The sequence below is a fragment of the Vicia villosa genome, linkage group LG3 (genome assembly GCF_029867415.1).
Source record: "Vicia villosa cultivar HV-30 ecotype Madison, WI linkage group LG3, Vvil1.0, whole genome shotgun sequence".
Taxonomy (NCBI): Eukaryota; Viridiplantae; Streptophyta; class Magnoliopsida; order Fabales; family Fabaceae; genus Vicia; species Vicia villosa.
Window position 1 is genome coordinate 50,895,779 of NC_081182.1, and position 20,631 is coordinate 50,916,409.

At 33.9% G+C, this 20,631-nt stretch overlaps 1 pseudogene; it reads right to left on the minus strand.

Moving 5' to 3' along the window:
• Positions 1-17,296: 17,296 nt before the first annotated feature.
• On the minus strand, positions 17,297-18,778 carry LOC131661374 (chalcone synthase-like; annotated as a pseudogene).
• Positions 18,779-20,631: the final 1,853 nt, after the last annotated feature.

Here is a 20,631-nt window from a genome sequence, read left to right on the forward strand (position 1 = left end):
TGTTCTTAAACACATAAATTTCTATTGACCGACCTCATATAGGTATAACTTCTAAAATGATCATTAGTGGCTCAAACTTATATTTGAAAGTCCAAGCATGGTTGATTATTTAACTAATGGTCCAATACTTATGAAACTTGTTGTTAGGAAACATTGATTTTATCAATCCTCCAATGAGTCTTTATTAATTTTGGCCTAAGTTCATGATCCAACCATCATTGATCATTCCTTCTAATAATTAACTTCTAATCACTAATTTCTAACTTTATTTTTATGTTTCTTTTATTACCTTGTGCTTTTATGTTATCTTGTGCTTTATTTTTCATCTTTAGCATCCATTCTCATATTTTAATTGTGCTATTTTCTTTTTGTCCACTTGGCATTTGCTGATGCTCGTACTTTTCTTTGTTCATTTGGACTTTTATTTTACTCTTAAGATATTAATAATCAACTTGAATATTAAAATACTTAAGGCTCTATATGGACTATGGTTACTATCCCTTGGCATTTTGGAGTTTTGGACCTCTTGGACTTAGCATTAGGGGCCTTGTTTTCTTGAGATCTCTGGACCTAAGGTAATTTCATCTGAGGAAAAACCAAGTCAATGCTTACATGGGAATATTATCTTGGGGCTCTGATTATCGTGTTCAAGTGCTATATTTTGCTATATGTTGAGTTAATGTCCAGTGTTGGCTTCTTGATTGGTTAGATTGTTCTTGTCCTTAGCTTTTATTTTATGCTTTAGGATTGTCCCTTCATCTCCTGCCCCTTCTTAAATTTTCAAAATTTTCTCCGTCCTCTTCAAAAAAAAAATAATGTTTGCAAACTTTTAAAACTCTTTTGATAAAACTTTATTCCAAATCCTTGTCCCTTTTAAGGCTTTCTTTAAAAATCTTTTTCTCAGGATTAGGCAGGAGTAACTATCATGGTAGAGATGTAATCCAATATCACCTTGATATTGATTAATATAGTTGATTCTTTTTCACATAAAAAATTTAGTGGCATACTTGTTGATTTCTATCCAAGTTGGAGCCCTTCTTTTACTTGTGATGCAAAAATTCCAATTGTTCTCGTGTTCAAGTATATTTAGCTGGGTTTTCTTTTCTAAGATTATAAAGTATCTCTTCATTTTTAAACAAACCTTTGTTTTCTTTTTTAGTAGAACTAAAAATTCTATAAATTCTCTATAGTACTTAGAAGTTATGTACGCACAAGATGCGATGTCTTGCCGAGCATAATTTTAAAACCAAACAAAACTCTCTTTTGCACACATTTCTCCTTACACAGATGTGAGGGGCGCTAACTCCTTCCCATTGCATAATCAACCCCCGTACCTAAGATCTTTGTTTTGTTTTTATTAGTTTTGATTTGAAAAACTTCTTTGGGTTTTATTTCGCTCTTTTCCCATTTCCTTTGGAAACAATAAAGTGTGGTGGCGGCTTTCACTAAAACATATGAGTTAGGTAAAATTAATGGCTTTGGACCGCTACAATATGAATATACTATTATCTCTTTCTCTCCGCAAACACCATGAAGTTGTCATATCCAGAGTATACATTCTTTGATCTTCTATATATTACTGTTCAATAAGTTGTAAAACTTCATAAAGTGGTCAATTGAGTCTTCCCCCATGATTCATGCATTGTCAATCCGTTGATGAATCTGTTACCAAACAGAAGTAGAAAAATTATAAGAAAAAGCAACTGCAATAAGTCTTCATCACTTCCTCCACAAAATGTACACCAATTTTCTTCAATATTTGGGATGATTGTTCTCTTTGTAAATTGAGTATTTTAGTAGGCAATCTGTCAAGCAAAAGTCTCCATGTGAATACCTTGATCTTCGAAGGAACTTTAACTTCCCACATGACTTTAATAGCTCCCATTAGTCTAATCTCCAAGTTCATAGGTTCTGATACCTGCATTAGCTTTCTGTAATAGGATTGCACTATAAATGCCTTATTTAAGCATCATGTCTAGGCAAACTCATCTTGTTTTCCTCTTGTTGGTTGCATTTCTTTTAGAATTATCATCAACTCTTCTTCTGCTTCTATATTTGTGCCCTCATTGTCTACTTCAGGATCTTCTAACTTTAGGGACCGCTCCCCCATCCCCTCCATCTATTGTCCACTACATGTTACCTTCTTATCTGGATTTAAAGCCAATGCAAATAGTCGTAGGAATTGATTGGATAAAGTATATACACCAATCCTTTTATACTTTTAAAAAAGCTATATGTTTACTGGTGTTTTTAATCAACAATCACGAGTTTAGTTCATTTAAGAGACTGACTCGAAAAATCTTAAAGACAATATGTGCAAAGAAAATATATAATGAAAAATGTCTGTGATTTGGATTCAAATGTTTGAACAATAAACAACTGGGTGTTAATAATAAACTTTGAATAAACATAATATACAATAAACACATTAAATGAAATTTAACGTAAATGTTTCGAATACAAAATATTTACGGAAGTAAAATGAAGGACGCAGACTCATACATTTATCACAATCGGTTTCGCTTGGTAACTTGGGTACTTTAGTTCTATAGAAGTTGAAATATATTTTTGCAACCTTGATTACATGTATGATCATACTTTATATACTATTCCTAAATAACCATCGACAACATTCGTTTGTCACATGTTTAACGTGTGTCCTACGATGTGGTTTTTCACCCTCTAAAATGTCTCCACGCGTCTTCATTATTTTAAAAACTACTGTAAATTTTCGTTATGTTAGTAAGTCCCTTTGAACTTACCAAATGCCTTTATGAATCTATGATTAAGTTCTCTAGCATTATCGAAACATCCTCTTTTTAATGAGATTGAAAATATGCTAAGTCATAGAGATCTGGTGAACTTATCGAACCTAACATTTGTCGAAAACCCTTTTCGAGATTTTGGACATGTTTTGAAGAGAGAGTGATCCTAATCTTGTTGGTCTATTCTTGAAATTCTTCCAAACCATGCTTACTATGCTAGTCGATACCTCTCGGTCGACATAGTTTATGGTGTCAATGACCAAATGTTATCATACTTTGTCACTTTTCTGGAAGGTTGCTATATGTCATCCTTGGTTCGAATCCTTCAGCTAGAATTTTTGGGCAAACATATAACCCTCAAAAAACCCACTTTCGATAATATTATGTGGAAGAAAGGTGGCGTTTAATTTTCAGTATCTGCCTTATACAGTTTACCATAACATGTACACATCATGGTCATCCTGACTACTTTTTATCAAACCTTCACTTCACGAACATGCGTACATACCCTCATTAATGCCCCGTTTTCCGAAGACAATTTTATCCACACGATCAAAATCTATTATAGAAAATATTTAATTTATAATTTCTTCAAGAAATTCAAATGCCAAGTGTATGCTTTTATCAGTGCCACTTGTCCCACTTCGTTGGGGGGAAACTAAAACGTTTTTCCATTATAAAAATCCCCTAGTTTTTCATTTTCCACTTTATTTTTTCTTCGTCTAAATCAAAGCCCTAACTTCTCAAACTCCCACACCATTCCCATTTTCAACCCTATTAGTTTTTAGAGGACAAAAATGGCTTCTTCTTCTACATTAAGACTTCCAATTCCACTTGCTTTTGAAACTAATGCTCCTACTGTTGTTGGTAAATGCAGCTACATTCCTGAGCCACCAATGGAGGAAGATAAAGCGATGATTTGGGCTTCTCATGTACTCATTCCTTTCTACATATATGACATTATTAATGAATTCCTTGGTCCTTTCCCCATTGCTTATGAGAAACCTGAACGTTTGGGAAAGTTTTACCTTTGCTGGTATAGTTACAAATCCAGAATCTTAGAAGATAAATCTTACGAGTTAGGGTTCATGAGTGCACCCATACATGTTTTCCGTTATTTTTCTTCCAAACTTCAGTGGTAACCTTCTCCAAATCTTTGGAAGCTTCCTCGACGAAAACTACGTTGCTGTATGGGCACAACATTACTTCAGAATCTTTTAGCTTGCACCCGTTGAGGAAATCAATTAACTCTTCCTCTTATTTTGGGTATACCATTTTCATTTGTTGTGTGTATTAAAGCTTATTAACTTCAGGCACTTATGTGTTGTTGTCATCCATAATGTCAACCATTATTACGTTGATGGTTTTGACATAGAGAGCTTCTCTGACTTTGGGGTATGAATTTCATTCTTCCCAAGGATATTAAGAATATAGCTTCCATTTGAAGAATGCGGTGCCCAAACGAGGAAGGGGCAGATGAATGAGCGAGAAGAGTGCGAATCATGTTGTTTATAATGTGCATTTTACGTTCTGCTTTGTAATTTTATGATGAAGTGTGAGGGAAATAGAAACGAAAAATAATACCATTATCAACACAATATTTATAAAATAGTAAAATATTATATTCACGCCCTTTATCCCATTGAAAACATTTAATAGTTTAAGAAGATTGGGTGCGAATTTGATTAGAAAGTGAGGTGAATTTTTCAAAAACTTGAGACTTTTTAGAGGAAATGTCCATAAAAAATCATAATAATCATCGAAGAATAAAATATAAAACCGATGACCATAAGATCTTAAAATCGGCGATGTCCATAAATCACTGTGTAAAATATCAAAAGGCATTAAAGTAAAAATTTTGGATGAACTAAAAGGCAACTTAACACGTTTGCCAACCACACAAGACTTACAAATTGTCTTAGTGTTCAAATATTCACTACTAATGAACTTTTTTTATGAAGAGACTACAAAATAGAAGGATTAGGATGGTCGAGAAGACTGTGCCAGAGATTGGAAGTAAGACTGGAAAAGTGAGAGTGAGAGGTGACCAAATAAAGATCGTCAAGGCTATTACATCTCATGAGAGAAATCCCCATTTAAAAGTCAAATATTGAGAAACCAAATGGATTAAAGGAAACATAAACATAATTGTCAATAGTGAGCTGTCGCACATAAAACAAATTTTTAATAATTTGTGGTGTGTGTAAAACATGTAAAAGGTTTACGGGTTTGTGTTTGTGAGAAGTATCTAAAGTTGAGTGAATAGGCCCTTGAATTGGAATACCTTGTCCACTTCCAACAAACAGTTTGTCATTTATATGTATAAAATTAGAATAAGACAATACCTTGTGTTGCTGTTGTATGGGACGAAGCTCCGATGCTATATACCACGTGCTGTCTAGAGGATTGAGGGAAATGAGGTACATGATTGCTCAGGTGAGCCTGAAGGCGCAGACCTAGGATACATGGTTACTTCGAAGATTGTGTGGGGTGAGTCTTCTGAGATGTAGGGTAAGGGAAAAGAGGTACACCCCTAAGGAAGTGGGTTCCATCCCCAAGTACACCAGGGTGGATACTACTGCCATGGATGAGAGGACCAAGAAGGAGCTACTGCTTGGGGACCATCAAAGCGTGAACCACCATGGTGTCCATGCCCTCCATTGCAATTCTAATTATTTCGGTTTCGACTGAATCTAGAGCGGTTGTTCTGACGATGATTGGAGTTCTATTGATATGATTCATTGGAGTTGCCTAAGATATTAAATACTCTTGTTATTTGTATTGGTACTTGTTCGTCTTCTTTCTCTTTTTTATGACTATCACTTTTTACAATATTTTTCTAAGTCTCTTATTTTGGAATTTAGTTTTAAGACCACTACGCCAAATTTAAAATGTTTATATTCCATGAACAATCTCAAAGTTAAAATTTTTCTATGCTGATGATTATTCCCGTGACAACTCCTAGAAGAGACAAGTAATTACAGTTTGTGATTTATATGTATTAAATTAGAATAAGACAATACCTTGTGTTACTGTTGTATGGGACGAAGCTCTGATGCCATATACCACATGCTGTCTAGAGGATTGAGGGAAATGAGGTACATGATTGCTCAGGTGAGCCTGAAGGCGCAGACCTAGGATACATGGTTACTTCGAAGATTGTGTGGGGTGAGTCTTCTGAGATGTAGGGTAAGGGAAAAGAGGTACACCCCTAAGGAAGTGGGTTCCATCCCCAAGTACACCAGGGTGGATACTACTGCCATGGATGAGAGGACCAAGAAGGAGCTACTGCTTGGGGACCATCAAAGCGTGCACCACCATGGTGTCCATGCCCTCCATTGCAATTCTAATTATTTCGGTTTCGGCTGAATCTAGAGCGATTGTTCTGATGATGATTGGAGTTCTATTGATATGATTCATTGGAGTTTCCTAAGATATTAAATACTCTTGTTATTTGTATTGGTACTTGTTCGTCTTCTTTCTCTTTTTTATGACTATCACTTTTTACAATATTTTTCTAAGTCTCTTATTTTGGAATTTAGTTTTAAGACCACTACGCCAAATTTAAAATGTTTATATTCCATGAACAATCTCAAACTTAAAATTTTTCTATGCTGATGATTATTCCCGTGACAACTCCTAGAAGAGACAAGTAATTACAATTATTTGTCATACAACAAGTAATTTGGTTTCTAAATAAAGAAAGGAATATGGCTCAATAGTGTAGAAATATCTTGGATTGCAAAGACAAATTTACGGGTCAAATGGATCTTTTATCAGCAAATCTAGAATAAAAGGTAGGGTTGGAGAATAGTTAAAAATAGGTTAAATTACTCTCAAGGTTCTTTAAGTTATTTAATTGTAACAATTCGGTCCTTCGTGTTATTTTTGCTACAATTAGGTCTTTTATATTATCAAATGTGTGCACCATTATCCTTTTTTAACTGAGAAAATGTGATAATTCTGGATGCAATTATTTTGAGGGATGTAATAATGATGAAGTGCTTCTTGAAACACAACAATCAACATTTCTAAATGATTAAAACGCGAGAAAAAAGAGGCGGATATCACCCAAAAGGACTAAGTTGTTACAAAAAAAACTTAAAAGATTAAACTGTTACAATTAAATAACTTAAAGGATCTTGGGAGTAATTTAACCTTAAAAATAATTGGGCGAATATACAGCTCTTTCAGTAAATTCAAGGGAGCTCATAAAGACGGTGCAAAAATGACTTTGGCACTAAGTGTAACACCCCTTTTCTAAACCCCAAAAATACATATATATTCACAGAGTAAAATAGAATGCATACAATAAAGGGTGGAACATATTGTTTCCAATACAACTGAAAACCAAACATAAACATACAATTATCATGCACCTGATCAAATTATAACACATATCGAACTTCATGTTTTCTCAAGTATGCATATCGCAATAGAATAATATTTTCTCAAGCATTTCGATGAATATATCCCTATACTATAATCATCTACCAACATAATGACATTATCATATCATAAATGTGTCATATGAATTCAAACATAGGCACTAAGGCCACTTAACATAATATATCCAATACAATGTTAAAATAAGATAGATAGAACAATATCTCAAACATCCAAACATGAGTTCAAATACCCCCCGTATTATATGATTAGAGCATTGACTCAATACCTAACTAAACGAAAAATTACTGATACGCTTCTCGGCTAAATCCTCGTGCAAGCACACTACTCGTCAGAACCTGCGCGATGTCGCACTGGACATCATTCAAACAGAAGGGTGAGAATTCACATCATAATGAATACATATAATATGTACAATGAATATAGTACACTACAATCCAACAAATTCATCACACTTCATAATATAATGAGTTCTACAATTATTAAACATTACGCAAATCTCCAATCATCACATAAACACACAATAATCCAAATATCACATAGCAAAATCAATGTGACTCCAGATGCAATAAGTATGATTCATGCATGTGGTACAATGTGAACATCAAGATCACAACTCCTGATTCCATATTCAAGAACCAGAGTCGCGCTTTTGATCCGGAGAAGACCAAAGCCCTAAAAAATGAACATTTAGTTCACGGCTTCCGATCCTGTAAGGAACAAAGCCACACCTCTATTTTCACACAAGGATCAAAGCCAACAGGAGTATCATCTCCCCATGAATGCATGTGCAACAAGACTCACAATATATGCAATTAAGATTATCACACAACCTTAATTATCCAAGCATATCACAATAATTCGCACAATTCGAATTATCCACCAAAATGTTGCACAAGACATTATTCATATAAAAATCACAACAATGCATAACAATTAGCATTCATCAATTCCATATATCACAATTAGCACATGGAACACAATACCAGTACATGTTATTCCCAAATAACATTAATCCATGACATACATATACACAATTATACGTCATTTACACAACCACATACTAATTAGATCATCTAGTGCAAACCAATTCATTTTCATCACAAAGATCTCTGCATTAGCTTCCTAATGCTTCAAACGGCAGTTAAATCGGAGTTACGGTCGCGAAGATATGTCCAAAACTATTTTTTTATAAAAATATCAGTTTCATAACAGTATGTGTTGACGCGAACCCTCATGTGTCGACTCAAAATTCAAAAGTTTGATTTTTCAAAACAGCATGTATCACACATGCTCATACGTGTCGACCCTAATATATTCCAGTCTCTATTTTTAGAAAAATGCACAGTATATGTCGATGCATAGTACTTTGTGTCGACTCATAACAGAATTTTTCAAGACATGTATCGACACATCAGCTTACATATTGACACATACAATTTTCAAACTTCTGTTTTTATAAAACTATACATTACGTGTCGACCTGAACTAACATGTTTCAACTCATGTTACAAAAAAAATTCCCCAAATCACATTTAGAAACTCTATTCATACTATGGGATCCCAATCAAACATCCACAACAGTCTATAGCAACATAATACATGTCATTTAACATATAATTCACATCAATATCATGGATTCTACACAAATCCTAACATTTTGAAAATTATGAAATAGAGAGATGAAGAACCTAATCATACCACTACCCATTTCATACATATATACTCATAATAATGAGGATTCTCCCCTTATCTTAGGTTAAATCTTTTCCTTCTAGGTTTTCTTCACTTTCTCCCTTTTTCTCCTCTTTCTCTTCTCTTGAGTTCTCTCTTCTCCTCTTCAAAAAATGAATGTTACGAGAGATTAAACCTAATCCCTCTTACTATCTTTCTTTAGTCTAATGGGCTTAGCTACCCATTCTCTTATTATTTCTATTCCAATTAATTAGGTCCAATAGCTATTATCTCATTATTCCACTAATAATTCAAATAACCAATTAACACAATAACACACAATTACGTAATTATCATGCCACCTAATAATTAAATAACTAAAGTAATAATAAAATAATTACTTAAATAAATAAATAATAAAAATCGGGCTGTTACACTAAGTAACCCTAAAGATAACTTTTTTGGGTGAGTTACAACCCTTTAGAGAATGAAGACACTTTCTAACATCTATAAATAAGGGCATGTCTATTTTATCAAGCTAGTGTTATTATGTGTATCTAAGTTCTCACTTGTTAAGGTTAAGTTTGTACCTTATCTTATATTTTACTTGTAAGAAACTCGTGCTATCGCATGGGTCTCATTTGGATTCACATCACATGTCTACCAAACTATCATTTATAAAGTTTAAATTCATTCTTCAATTGATTAACATTCACATAGTTATAAATATCGGCTAATAATATGCACAAACTTTTAAGCATTGATCTGTACTTACAATAAACCGTACAATTGATTCTCTAACTTCAATTATATAAAACAACAGCAAAAGAAATATTTAAAAGATCGAGAATAAAATGAACAGTCTACAACTAGTATCTCATATATACTTTCACATCTACTAGTTGATCTATGTCTGCAAGAACCTTCAATACGATGAACAATCTAGAGCTCTTAAATTGAAAAATAAATTGAGAAATTAAAAGAACTATTAGATTAATATACTTGACCAAGAGAGTATTAAGTATTTAATGTTAATAGAATTTTGTTTAAAAAATTCTACAGTTTAGTCAAAATGAATTATGTAGTGAAATAATGTAAAACAGCAGGAAATTTTTTTTTTAAATATGGACATTAAAATGAACAGTTTACAGCTGGTATCTCATTGATACATTCACATCTACATGTTGATCTATGCATGTATGGACCTTTCTTAATAGTTTCCATCGTCAAATACAAATCCACCAATGTTAGGTATAGACTTATTGAAATTATCTTTCAATCTTTCCGTCTTACAACAACAACAATATCATAGTAGTTCTGGTTCATAGTTCCTTGTATCAAAGAATATCAAAACTCTCATTAATGTTAGTTATGTAGCCCCAATGAGCCAAAAATTTAGATGGATTTGGTTGCTTCAATGACTTCATATAGACTCCATTGGCATTTAGGTACCAACCACGCTTGCCATAGAACCCAACAATTTTGGCCTTAGTCATTGGTACTGAAAAGCATGTCCCTTGCTCGACGAAATGGTCCATAAGTTTTGTTGTTACTCTCAAAACTCTATGACCGAACTAAGTTGTTCCCCGTTTATTTAAGCTACCATAGTATCCATGAATTGAAGTTAAGAAATTACTTGTCTTATAAAATTGGTGAGTAAAAGATTTTGTTAATTAAAAGAAATTATCACAAATTATAAAAATATCTAAAATAGTATTTTATCAAATTTTATTTAAACCAATTTTTATAAAGTTCTTTTAAAAAGGAAAATCTTTATAAAACATTTTTCAATAAAATATATAATATTATAAAAATCATTTAAAAGAAACTAATATATCATGATGCAACCCCGGCCTTATCTGAAACATTGCAAAATCAACACCGTTTGTGTTGCAGTTCATTCTCAAGAACTCCACAATTGATCCGTGTCAAAGTAAAAGCAATATTGTACATCCACCATTAGTTTTTACTATATCACCCAGTGCCAAGACAGTATTTTAGACTAATAAGATATGCTACTAAGCTTATTTCATATCTCAAGTTGGAATTAGTTACTAAAAGATCAAAATATTACAATGCCGATGAATTCCCTAGATTTATTACTGTACTTTTTTTAGCCTGCATGTAATTTAGATAACTGACATCCAACACTGGAAAGTTTATACTGAAAACATAATAAACATACAGTTGTACATCAACATCAACTCTAGTAATATTATTAATAAAAGAGCTTATTGAAAATAATAGTTACTAGTTATTACAAATAATATAACGATAATTCAAAATGAAGAAATATTAAAATAGTGAAACCCGCTGATCACTTCTTGTAATGAAGAAAAAACACAATTTTTTTGGCTTGACCGTATCTTCTGTATTTTCAGCCCCCGGATTCAACATCAGATTTCATTTTCTTCTTTCAAACCTCACTTCCCAAATCAAGTACATATCGAAGTACATATCAAAGTGGCAGAAGAAGATTTACTTGGATTTCGGTGGCGGAGCTTTTAGGACCATCAACAACGGCGAATGAAGATAGTTAACAAAGAAGGTCAAGATTTTGACAGAGATGAGGGTGAGTTTATTGAGAGGTTGAGACTTAGTGAGAGAGTATGTAATTTAAAATCAATGCTCTGTTTTCCGAGGACAATCGTGTCCAAACAATCAAACTCTATTAAAGAAAATATGTAATTTAAAATTTCTTCCAGAAATTCAAATGCCAAGTGTTCGTTTTTTCAATGCCACTTTTCAAACTTTGTTGCGGGAAACTCAAACGTTTTTCCATTATAAAAATCCCATCGTTTTTCATTTTCTACTTTATTCTTTGTCTTCTTCAAAGCCCAAACTTCTCAAACTCCCATATCATTTCCATTTTTATCCTTATTTATTTTCAAAGGACAAAAATGGCTTCTTCTTGTACACCAAGACTTTCAATTCCACTTGCTTTTGAAACTAATGCTCCTATTGTTGATTTTAGCTTCTCAGGTACTCATTCATTTCTCCATTTCTAGTATTATTCATTAATTCCTAGGTCTTTTCTCCACTGCTTCTGAGAAATCTAAACGTCTGTGAAAGTTTTTCCTTTGTTGTTATAATTACAAATCCATAATCTTTGAAGATAAAGCTTACGAGTTAGGGTTCATGAGTGCACCCTACCTTATTTTATGTGCTTTTATTCCAAACATTTGTGGCCTAACCTTCTCCAAATCTTTGGAAGCTTCCACGTCGAAAACTATGCTACAACGTGGGCATAACATTACTTCAGAATCTTTTAGGTTGCACCTTTTGAGAAAATCAATTAATTCTTCCTTTGCTTTTGCGTAGACCACTTTCATCTTCTCTGTGTATTAAAGCGGACTAACACCAGATACTTATGTGTTGTTTTCATCCATAATGTCGACTTTTATTACGTCGATGGTTTTGACATAGAGAGCTTATCCGATTTTGGGGTCTGAATTGCCACTACTATAAATAATACATTTTATGACGAAGCTTTCACCTCATCCAGAAAGAAATATAAGGTATTATGCCTAGGCGTGCCATGTTTTATTTTTTATAACAATAAAAACACCATATTCCCTCTGTTTTTAAGAAAGCCGAGGGGAAAAACAAAACAGGACACGCTTCGAATCCCATTTTTTGTAGTTTATATTTTTAATTGTTTATAAGTGTAAACTAGATGAACTAACAAATTGGTTTTTAGATATAACTGAGAGATCAAATAGTCATTGTTAGATAGGAAATTGAATAAGCTTTCAAATGCTTCAAACCAAGCGCAAATCGAAGTTACGGTTCTCAAGTTATAGCCGAAACAATGTAGAATTTTCTGATGTTGCTACTAGTGTAGCTCGCCTTGCGAATTCAGGCTCGCCTGGCGAAAATGCCTGGGAAGAAACACGTTAAAAGGGGCAAAAATCAAATTTTTAGGTTATGGTTTGGGGATTTTTTGCTCCCACTCACTACAACACGGAAGGGCTTTAAAAGCGCTTTTTATGGGCTTTAAAAGCGCTTAAAAGCGCTGTGAAAGGCAGCGCTGGCGTAGGTAACAAAAGCGCTTCAAAAAGCGCTCTGGTAGGCCCCCCCTATAAGAGCGCTTTTCTGGAATAAGCGCTCTGGTAGGCCCCCCTATAAGAGCGCTTTCCTGGAAAAAGCGCTCTCGTAGCCCCCCCTTTAAGAGCGCCTTTTCCAGAAAAACGCTCTGATAGCCCCCCCTGTGAGAGTAAAAAAAAAAAAACGCAACATACGAAAGCGCTTTTGGAAAAGCGCTCTTATAGGGTGGGCTTTAAGAGCGCTTTTTCTGGAAAAAGCGCTCTGATAGCCACCCCTATAAGAGCCCTTTTCCAAAAGCGCTTTCGTATGTTGCGTTTTTTTTTTATGCTTTTTTATTAATCTTTGGCAGCGCTTTTACTAAGAAGCGCTTTAGTAGGTGGACCTTTAAGAGCGCTTTTTAAAAGCGCTGTCGTTGCTAAATGAGGTATTTTAATGTGCAGCCTGTAATTTAATCCTCCCAGTCGACCTGTAATATTTTCGACCTATAATATGTTTTCAACCTGTAATATTTTCGACCTGTAATTTATTTTCGACGATATTATTTCATCCATCAGTAAGACAATATATATACTAATATAATACCATTATAATATCCAAAATTATATATATACATCATTACAACATCAATATTATTATAGTTCAAATCGACACAAATCCTACATGAAAAAATGCTTAATATAAAATTGACTTCATACGTTCGATTGGGAAGAACATTATCCTCTGGTAGCATATCTTTCATAAGGGCTAATAACTCTGTGAAACTTTTATCCGACCATCCATTATCCGCCTTTAAGTTGTACAACTTTAACACCGCAGACAATCTTGTGAATTTTGAACAACCATCATACAACGGTTTCTCTGCATCGCTTACCAACCTCTCAAACATTTTGGGACAATCCTCAAGATCTTCTTCAAGCGCTTCTGCAATCTCTTCGACTCGATCGCAATCGTATGTGTCTGTGCAATCGTCGTTTGAAGCATACTTCCTATTACACCTCGACTCAGCATTCCCGTTACTTTTCTCACCATGCATTGTCCAACATGTATAACTTCTATCAATTCCAAACCGTAGTAAATGGGATCCCAACTGTTTCCCGTCAACCTTACCCCCATAACAGCAACCCAAGCAAGGACACGGCATTCGAAGCGGGTCTTCGGAGTGCGCAACCGCAAACTCAACGAATTCCCATACCCCTTTCTCGTACTGTTTCGACAATCGGTTTGAATTCATCCATGTCTTATCCATGTCTTAATTAAGCTAAACAAAAACGGTCAAACTTTCACTCTTCACAAGTAACCCCTATGGCGAATTCAATTCACAAAGTTAGTAAGTACATCACTTAACGATTAACGAAATTGACATCATGAATATTCCACATGTCGGAATAATGAGTATTACTTAATATAATCTAAAAGTTACAAAGTTAGTAAGTTCATCACTTCAAAATCAGAGAATATTCCACATGTCGGAATAATGAGTATTACACTCATGTCTTAATTAATTAAGCTAAACAAAAACAACTAATTATTAAGGAACAGAACGGTATAATGCGTTTCTGTCAATAAAACGCAATGAATCAGAAGCAATAAAACGCAACATATTACGGAATGAATCAGAAGCAATAAAACGCAACATATTACTTTGGCGAGAGAGAACAATATATTACCTGCTGTATAGTAGTAAGCAACTTGTAGACCCACACAATGTAAGATTCTTGAATGAGATCAAACTTTCACTCTTCACAAGTAACCCCTATCTAGCAAAGATATTCCTAAAAAATATAAAATAAAAAACTTAATTGAAGAGTATAAAAATGAGGTCATAATCCATAGCTTAAAAAAATCAGCATTGTATCATTATGTCAAATGCATTCAAAATCAAATAACATCAATACAAAATATGACTTAATTCCACTTCAAAACATGAGATTAATTCCAACCACCTTTGAATCAATTAACTTAGAAACCGGGAAGCCACTACACCAAAAAGAACCACCAATAGTTATACTCAAACCCGACATATAATACTTGCAACGGAACCACAATAATACTTGCAATGGAAAATAAGTTGCACAAAATCTAATCTGATTGTTTTTATTAAACTAGGACAGCTAGTCACCAATGATGAAATTCAACAACTAACCTTCTTGAAAAATTAAGTCACGATTACAAAATAACCTTAGGAAATTAAAGTAATTCAAGCCAATATCATATCTAAATAATTATGTCCTACATTGCTTTGAAAATAGATTAGTTTATGATGAAAGGTAATATGATTGTGTTTCTAAATAATCTCTATCAACAATTGTTTGACTCTCTCAGAAGTCATTAATAGTATTCTCCATCAATATTTTGTAATATATCACATTATAAGTACAAATTAAATTGTCAGGTTGTTCTTACTTATATTGGCTAATAAACCAAACATGAAACTATATTAATCAGAATGAAGAGTCTGTTCAGGTACAATAACACATGGCTCATTAATGTAAACCAGAAGTTTCAACTAATTTCAAATAGGAACTTATCATTAACAATAACCAGAAGTTTGTACAATGAACATGAACAATAACCAAACCAGAAGTTTCATTTGCAATTCTTATCATTAATGTAAAAAAACACATGGTTTACAAGTTCTACTAAATAGTGGGAAGATTTTACCTGAACAGAAGTGTTGATTTTGACCAAGAAAACCCTAAAATCCCACAGAACGGCGGCGGCGGCGGTGGCGTGAGAGTGAGACGACGACGGAGGGACGGGGAGTGGTTGAGAACGGCGGAGGGAGTGAGAGGAGGAGTGGTTGAGAACTTGCGAGGAAGAAGAAGACTGTTTCTGAAAAAATAGCGTGTTTCTGGAAAAAATTAGCGTGTCTCTGTTTTATGAAAAATTTAATTAGGGCTACAAGAGCGCTTTTCAGAAGCGCTTTCATACCCACCCCCTATAAGACTCCTATAAGAGCGCTTTTGGAAAGCGCTGTCATACCCCACCCTATAAGAGCGCTTTTTGAAAGCGCTTTCATACCCACCCCCTATAAGAGCGCTTTTAGAAAGCGCTTTCATACCCACCCCCTATAAGAGCGCTTTTAAAAAGCGCTTTCATTACCCCCCCTATAAGAGCGCTTTTCTAGCGTGATTTTTTATTTTGTTTTTAGACAAACCTACCAAAGCGCTTTTGGGCATAAGCGCTGTCGTAGGTTTGCTGTTAAAAGCCAATTTTGGCGTAGTGACTCCATCACCAAACATTTATTTGTTATATTAGCTTAGAAAATAACTTCGGAGCTTGCATATGAATGATCCGGGATGGATTGATCATCGATCGAAGCTGACAAAACATGATATTTTTGGTTCATTCCTCTTCTTCTTTGTGTATTCTCTCTTAGTTGGGTTTTGTATATGTATTTACTTTGAACTCATGTATATTTGTCGCCCATGGGGTTATATTTAATCTGCTTTACCAATCTGTGTTGATTGTTGTCTTAGATTTTTGCTCTTGCTTGGGGTTTGAGATGTTATAGACATATACTGCTCGAATCCTTATATGGGATGATTAACTATTAGTTTCTAACTTCTATAGATAGATTTAGAGCTAACAATCTTTATGGGTGTCGAAGCTTAATGCTTTCATGTTAGTTGTGTCGGTTGAGAGATCGTCGGTACAAATGATATGGATGTCTGCTGTGTTGTTGAGGATGGCTGAGAGATCGTCGCCGAGATGATGTTGTAGTTCTCTCTACTTTGGGTTAGAAATGACTTAGGGTTTGAGCGATGCTTGATGATATTGATGAGTATTGTAGGTTGAGTATAATCTGATATGGTTTAAACAATTATTTTTGTGTTGATGTTTACTTTTGTGCTTTTATGCTTTAAACAATTCAATCCAAACTCATAACTTTGGAAACTGTTAAATGGCAGTTTAACGCACTTGTCCCTGTGGAGACAATAATTTCTCGGATAAATATTTCCAAAATTTTTGTTGCTTGCCGCTTTACCACTTCAGCAAGTTGGTATGATCATGGCGTTAGACACAGTTAAGTCAATCATAAATATTTGATCTTTTATATTTTTCTTAACGTTTGTGTTATGCTTGTGGATTTATGAGGTGCCGAGATGATCTCATAAGTCTAGACCTAGATTAACTTGTTTTTATGTCTTGAAGAACATATTGGATTATAATATGATATGGTTTATAATATAATATGTTGAAGTACTTAAGTTGAATTAATTATTTGAAAAGGAAGACAAATAAAAGGTATTGAAATAGCAAACATTTTTATTACAACACACACATCAATACACACATACAAATTAATCGAATTTACGGTTAAAGAGTAGAAAATTAATACAAATAGGAAAAGAAGACAACATTACTCGCAATGCAACAACTATGAGGATTGCTAGCTTCTATAGATCTAATGAACCGTACAAGCATCACACCATGTGCATGGGATCCTAAAATGTCCTATAAGAAAGATAGGATTTTATTTTATTCTTTTATTCATTATTATCTCCATATCACCATATCATATATAGTAACGAGAGAGTGAGTGAGTGAGTCTATATGTTGGTAGCTGCGCTATGCAAGGCAATGGTTTCCATGGTTAAGCCAGGACCAAATCCAAACAAAACACCCCATTTAAGTCCTTCACCAGTAGTCAACTTCCCTTCTTTCGTAGACCTTTTTCTCATCTCATCCAATATAAATAACACACAAGCACTCGACATGTTTCCATACTCACTATGAACATGTTTTGTCGCATTTAGTTTATCTGAATTCAACCCAACTGTTTTTTCAATCCTCTTCAATATTGCAGGACCACCAGGGTGTGCTACCCAAAACAATGAATCCCAATCACTTATTCCAAGTGGATGGAATGCTTCTTCTAGACTTTTCACTATATTCTCACCGATCAATTCTGGAACATTTTCTTTCAAATGAAATGTCAATCCCACTTCGCGCAAGTGTCCTTCAATCGCTCCTTCAGATTCCGGTAGAATCGTTTGGGATGCTGAAACAAGATAAAACAACGGTTTTTAAATTCTTTCATCAGGGTTTGATCCAACGATCACAGATGAAGCACCATCACCAAAAAATGCTTGTCCAACTAAGGAATCCAAGTGATTTTCATTTGGACCACGAAAAATAACAACGGTTAATTCAGAACAAACAACGAGGACACGTGCACCAATGTTGTTCTCAGCAAGATCATATCTTTGGCGAGACGAAGAACGGTTCCACCAGCAAAACAACCTTGGTGATATAACATAAATCGTTTTGTGGATGGATTTAGGTTTAAGAGTTTGACGAGTTGATAATTAGCACCAGGCATGTCAACACCTGAAGTTGAACAAAATATGAGATGAGTTATCTCTGATTTTGGTCTTCCCCATTCTTTTAAGGCTTTTGATGCTGCTTTTTCTCCTAGCTTTGGTACTTCTTCAACTAAAATGTCCTGGCGTGCGTCCAGAGATGGTTTCTCATAACTTTATATGTTTGGATTTTCTTTCAACATTTCTTCTGTCAAGTGCATGTAACGTTTCTTTATCATTGACTTCTCACCTGTTCAAACCAAGAAAAATACATAAGTTGAAACGACATGCATATGCATGCATGTGTGTCTAGCATGAAAGATTACAAAAACAAAAACACATATATGCATGAAAGCATGCATTCATGTATATACGAGCTTACATATACGCATCAATTTGTCCTTGAGTTGAGGCATGTGGTTGCTGTTGGTAACTCGCGCGGAAATAATAATCTGTGAAATCAGATTGGTAAGTGCAATTTGGTGGAGTTGCGGTTCCAATAGCTAGAATGGTTGCAGTACCACGAGCTCTTTGGGGGTCTCTTATTTCATCTAAGTGTGCCATTTTGATTGGAAAAGAAAGGGTGTGAAGATTATTGAGAGAGTACTGGAAAATGCAATTGATGAAGTTATTGTTTTATTAGTGTCATATTGATGAAGTTATTGTTTTATTAGTGTCATATTGATGAAGTGGTTAGTTAAGAATTTTCCCATCACGTGCTGCCAGTGCCAACCCATTATTGCCGTCTCAATTGAACCGATTCTTACGATTGAAACACCAATTTTCTCCGTTCTATTGACAATTTAATTTTGTTATTGAATAGTATAAAAGTAACATATTTAAAATTTTATAACTATTTCCTATAATAATGATAACTATTTTCTATACTAATTTTTCTTTTAAAAACAATACAAAAGGATAGTGCACTAAAAGAAAAAAGTTGACACAATTTATTATTTTCAAATGCTAATAATGATGGAGTGTTATATGTTTGAAGTTTTGGGATTGCAATTATAGGCAGATAGACAACAGAGGTCTTTTCTTTTTTGGTTTTTCTAACCTTTGGTTTCGAATTATATTACCTTTGGGGTTTTTTTCAAAATTGTTCAAAAGATTCGAATTTCATTATCTTTGGTTTTATTATTTTTGATTTTTTTTTCAATCCCTCATGATTATATTTCTCTCACATTTAAATCTATCTTCAAAATATATTAAAAGTTTCAAAGTAAAAAACAGTAAAGGTAGGGATTCTTTTTCCAAATTAGTAAAGTTTTGACTTTCTTTTCAAATCCTGTTGTATAATTATTTGAATGCAATATATATATATATATATATATACTAACCAAATTGTCAATTGTATTAACTAAATTTTTATGTATCATTAACCAAAGTAATTAAAGAAAGACAAAAAATAAAATATTAAAAAAGTCAAAATTAAAAAAAAAAAGGTTTGTTTATGATATCTATAAACAATAAAATACGATATAAGTGTTAAAATTAGTGTTAAGATATCATTCTTATAAAAAATGCAGTAATGAAATTCGTAGGGGAATTAGAAAGCAGTGGATGAATGGATATGCTTTTAATTGCATTCAATTTTTTTAAAAAATGGTTATAAAAAAGACAAACTACGGATGCAAACATGGCTGTTGATGGAGAATGGAACATGGAAACTATTCAAAAGGAAAATTAAGCGATCAAAACGGAAATCACTTGGCAGGAGAAAGGCTACCCAAACCCCATGGCAAGGGAAGTCCAATCCATCATCAAACTCTTATATTGTCACGGTGTTAGCTGAAGATTTCGTTTGGGAAGAGTATCCTTCGAAGGTTTGAAATTCGAAGGAAGATGGTTACTGATGACCATCTTTTAGATCAAAAATGGCTACTGATGGCCATGTTCGAGAATGATGGTTTAAGTTGGGGCGGAGACAGTTAGCACTGAAGCTAAATTTGAAAGGAATCATCTTTGGGGACTTAGAAGTTTTTACGAACTATGTAAAGTACTGAAGCTTAACGTATTTTCGTGGCATTCTCGATTTTGATTACGTTGCCACGTGTCGAAAGAGGATTCAGGCGGGAGGATTTGAATTTCGAAGTAGTTTTTATAACTGCACAAAGACAGATGGCATCCCAAGGATTCTCGTGAGTAACGTGGCATCGGATTAGTGTAGGACCGTTAGGGTCGAATTTAGTATAAATAAGGGTCTTAGTATTAGGATTCCGTGTGTTCATTTTGTACAAATCACTCACATATTGCTCAAGTATCAAGTGTTTAGAGAACAAGTTTCGCTGAGAAATGTACGTATGATACCACCATCAATTTAAATACATTTGTATCTTTCTTTATTTAAGTATCTTCTGATATCACTGCGTTTCGTTTACTTTCTGTCATTTACATTCCTGCACTCTTTATTTTCATTCTATTTAGTT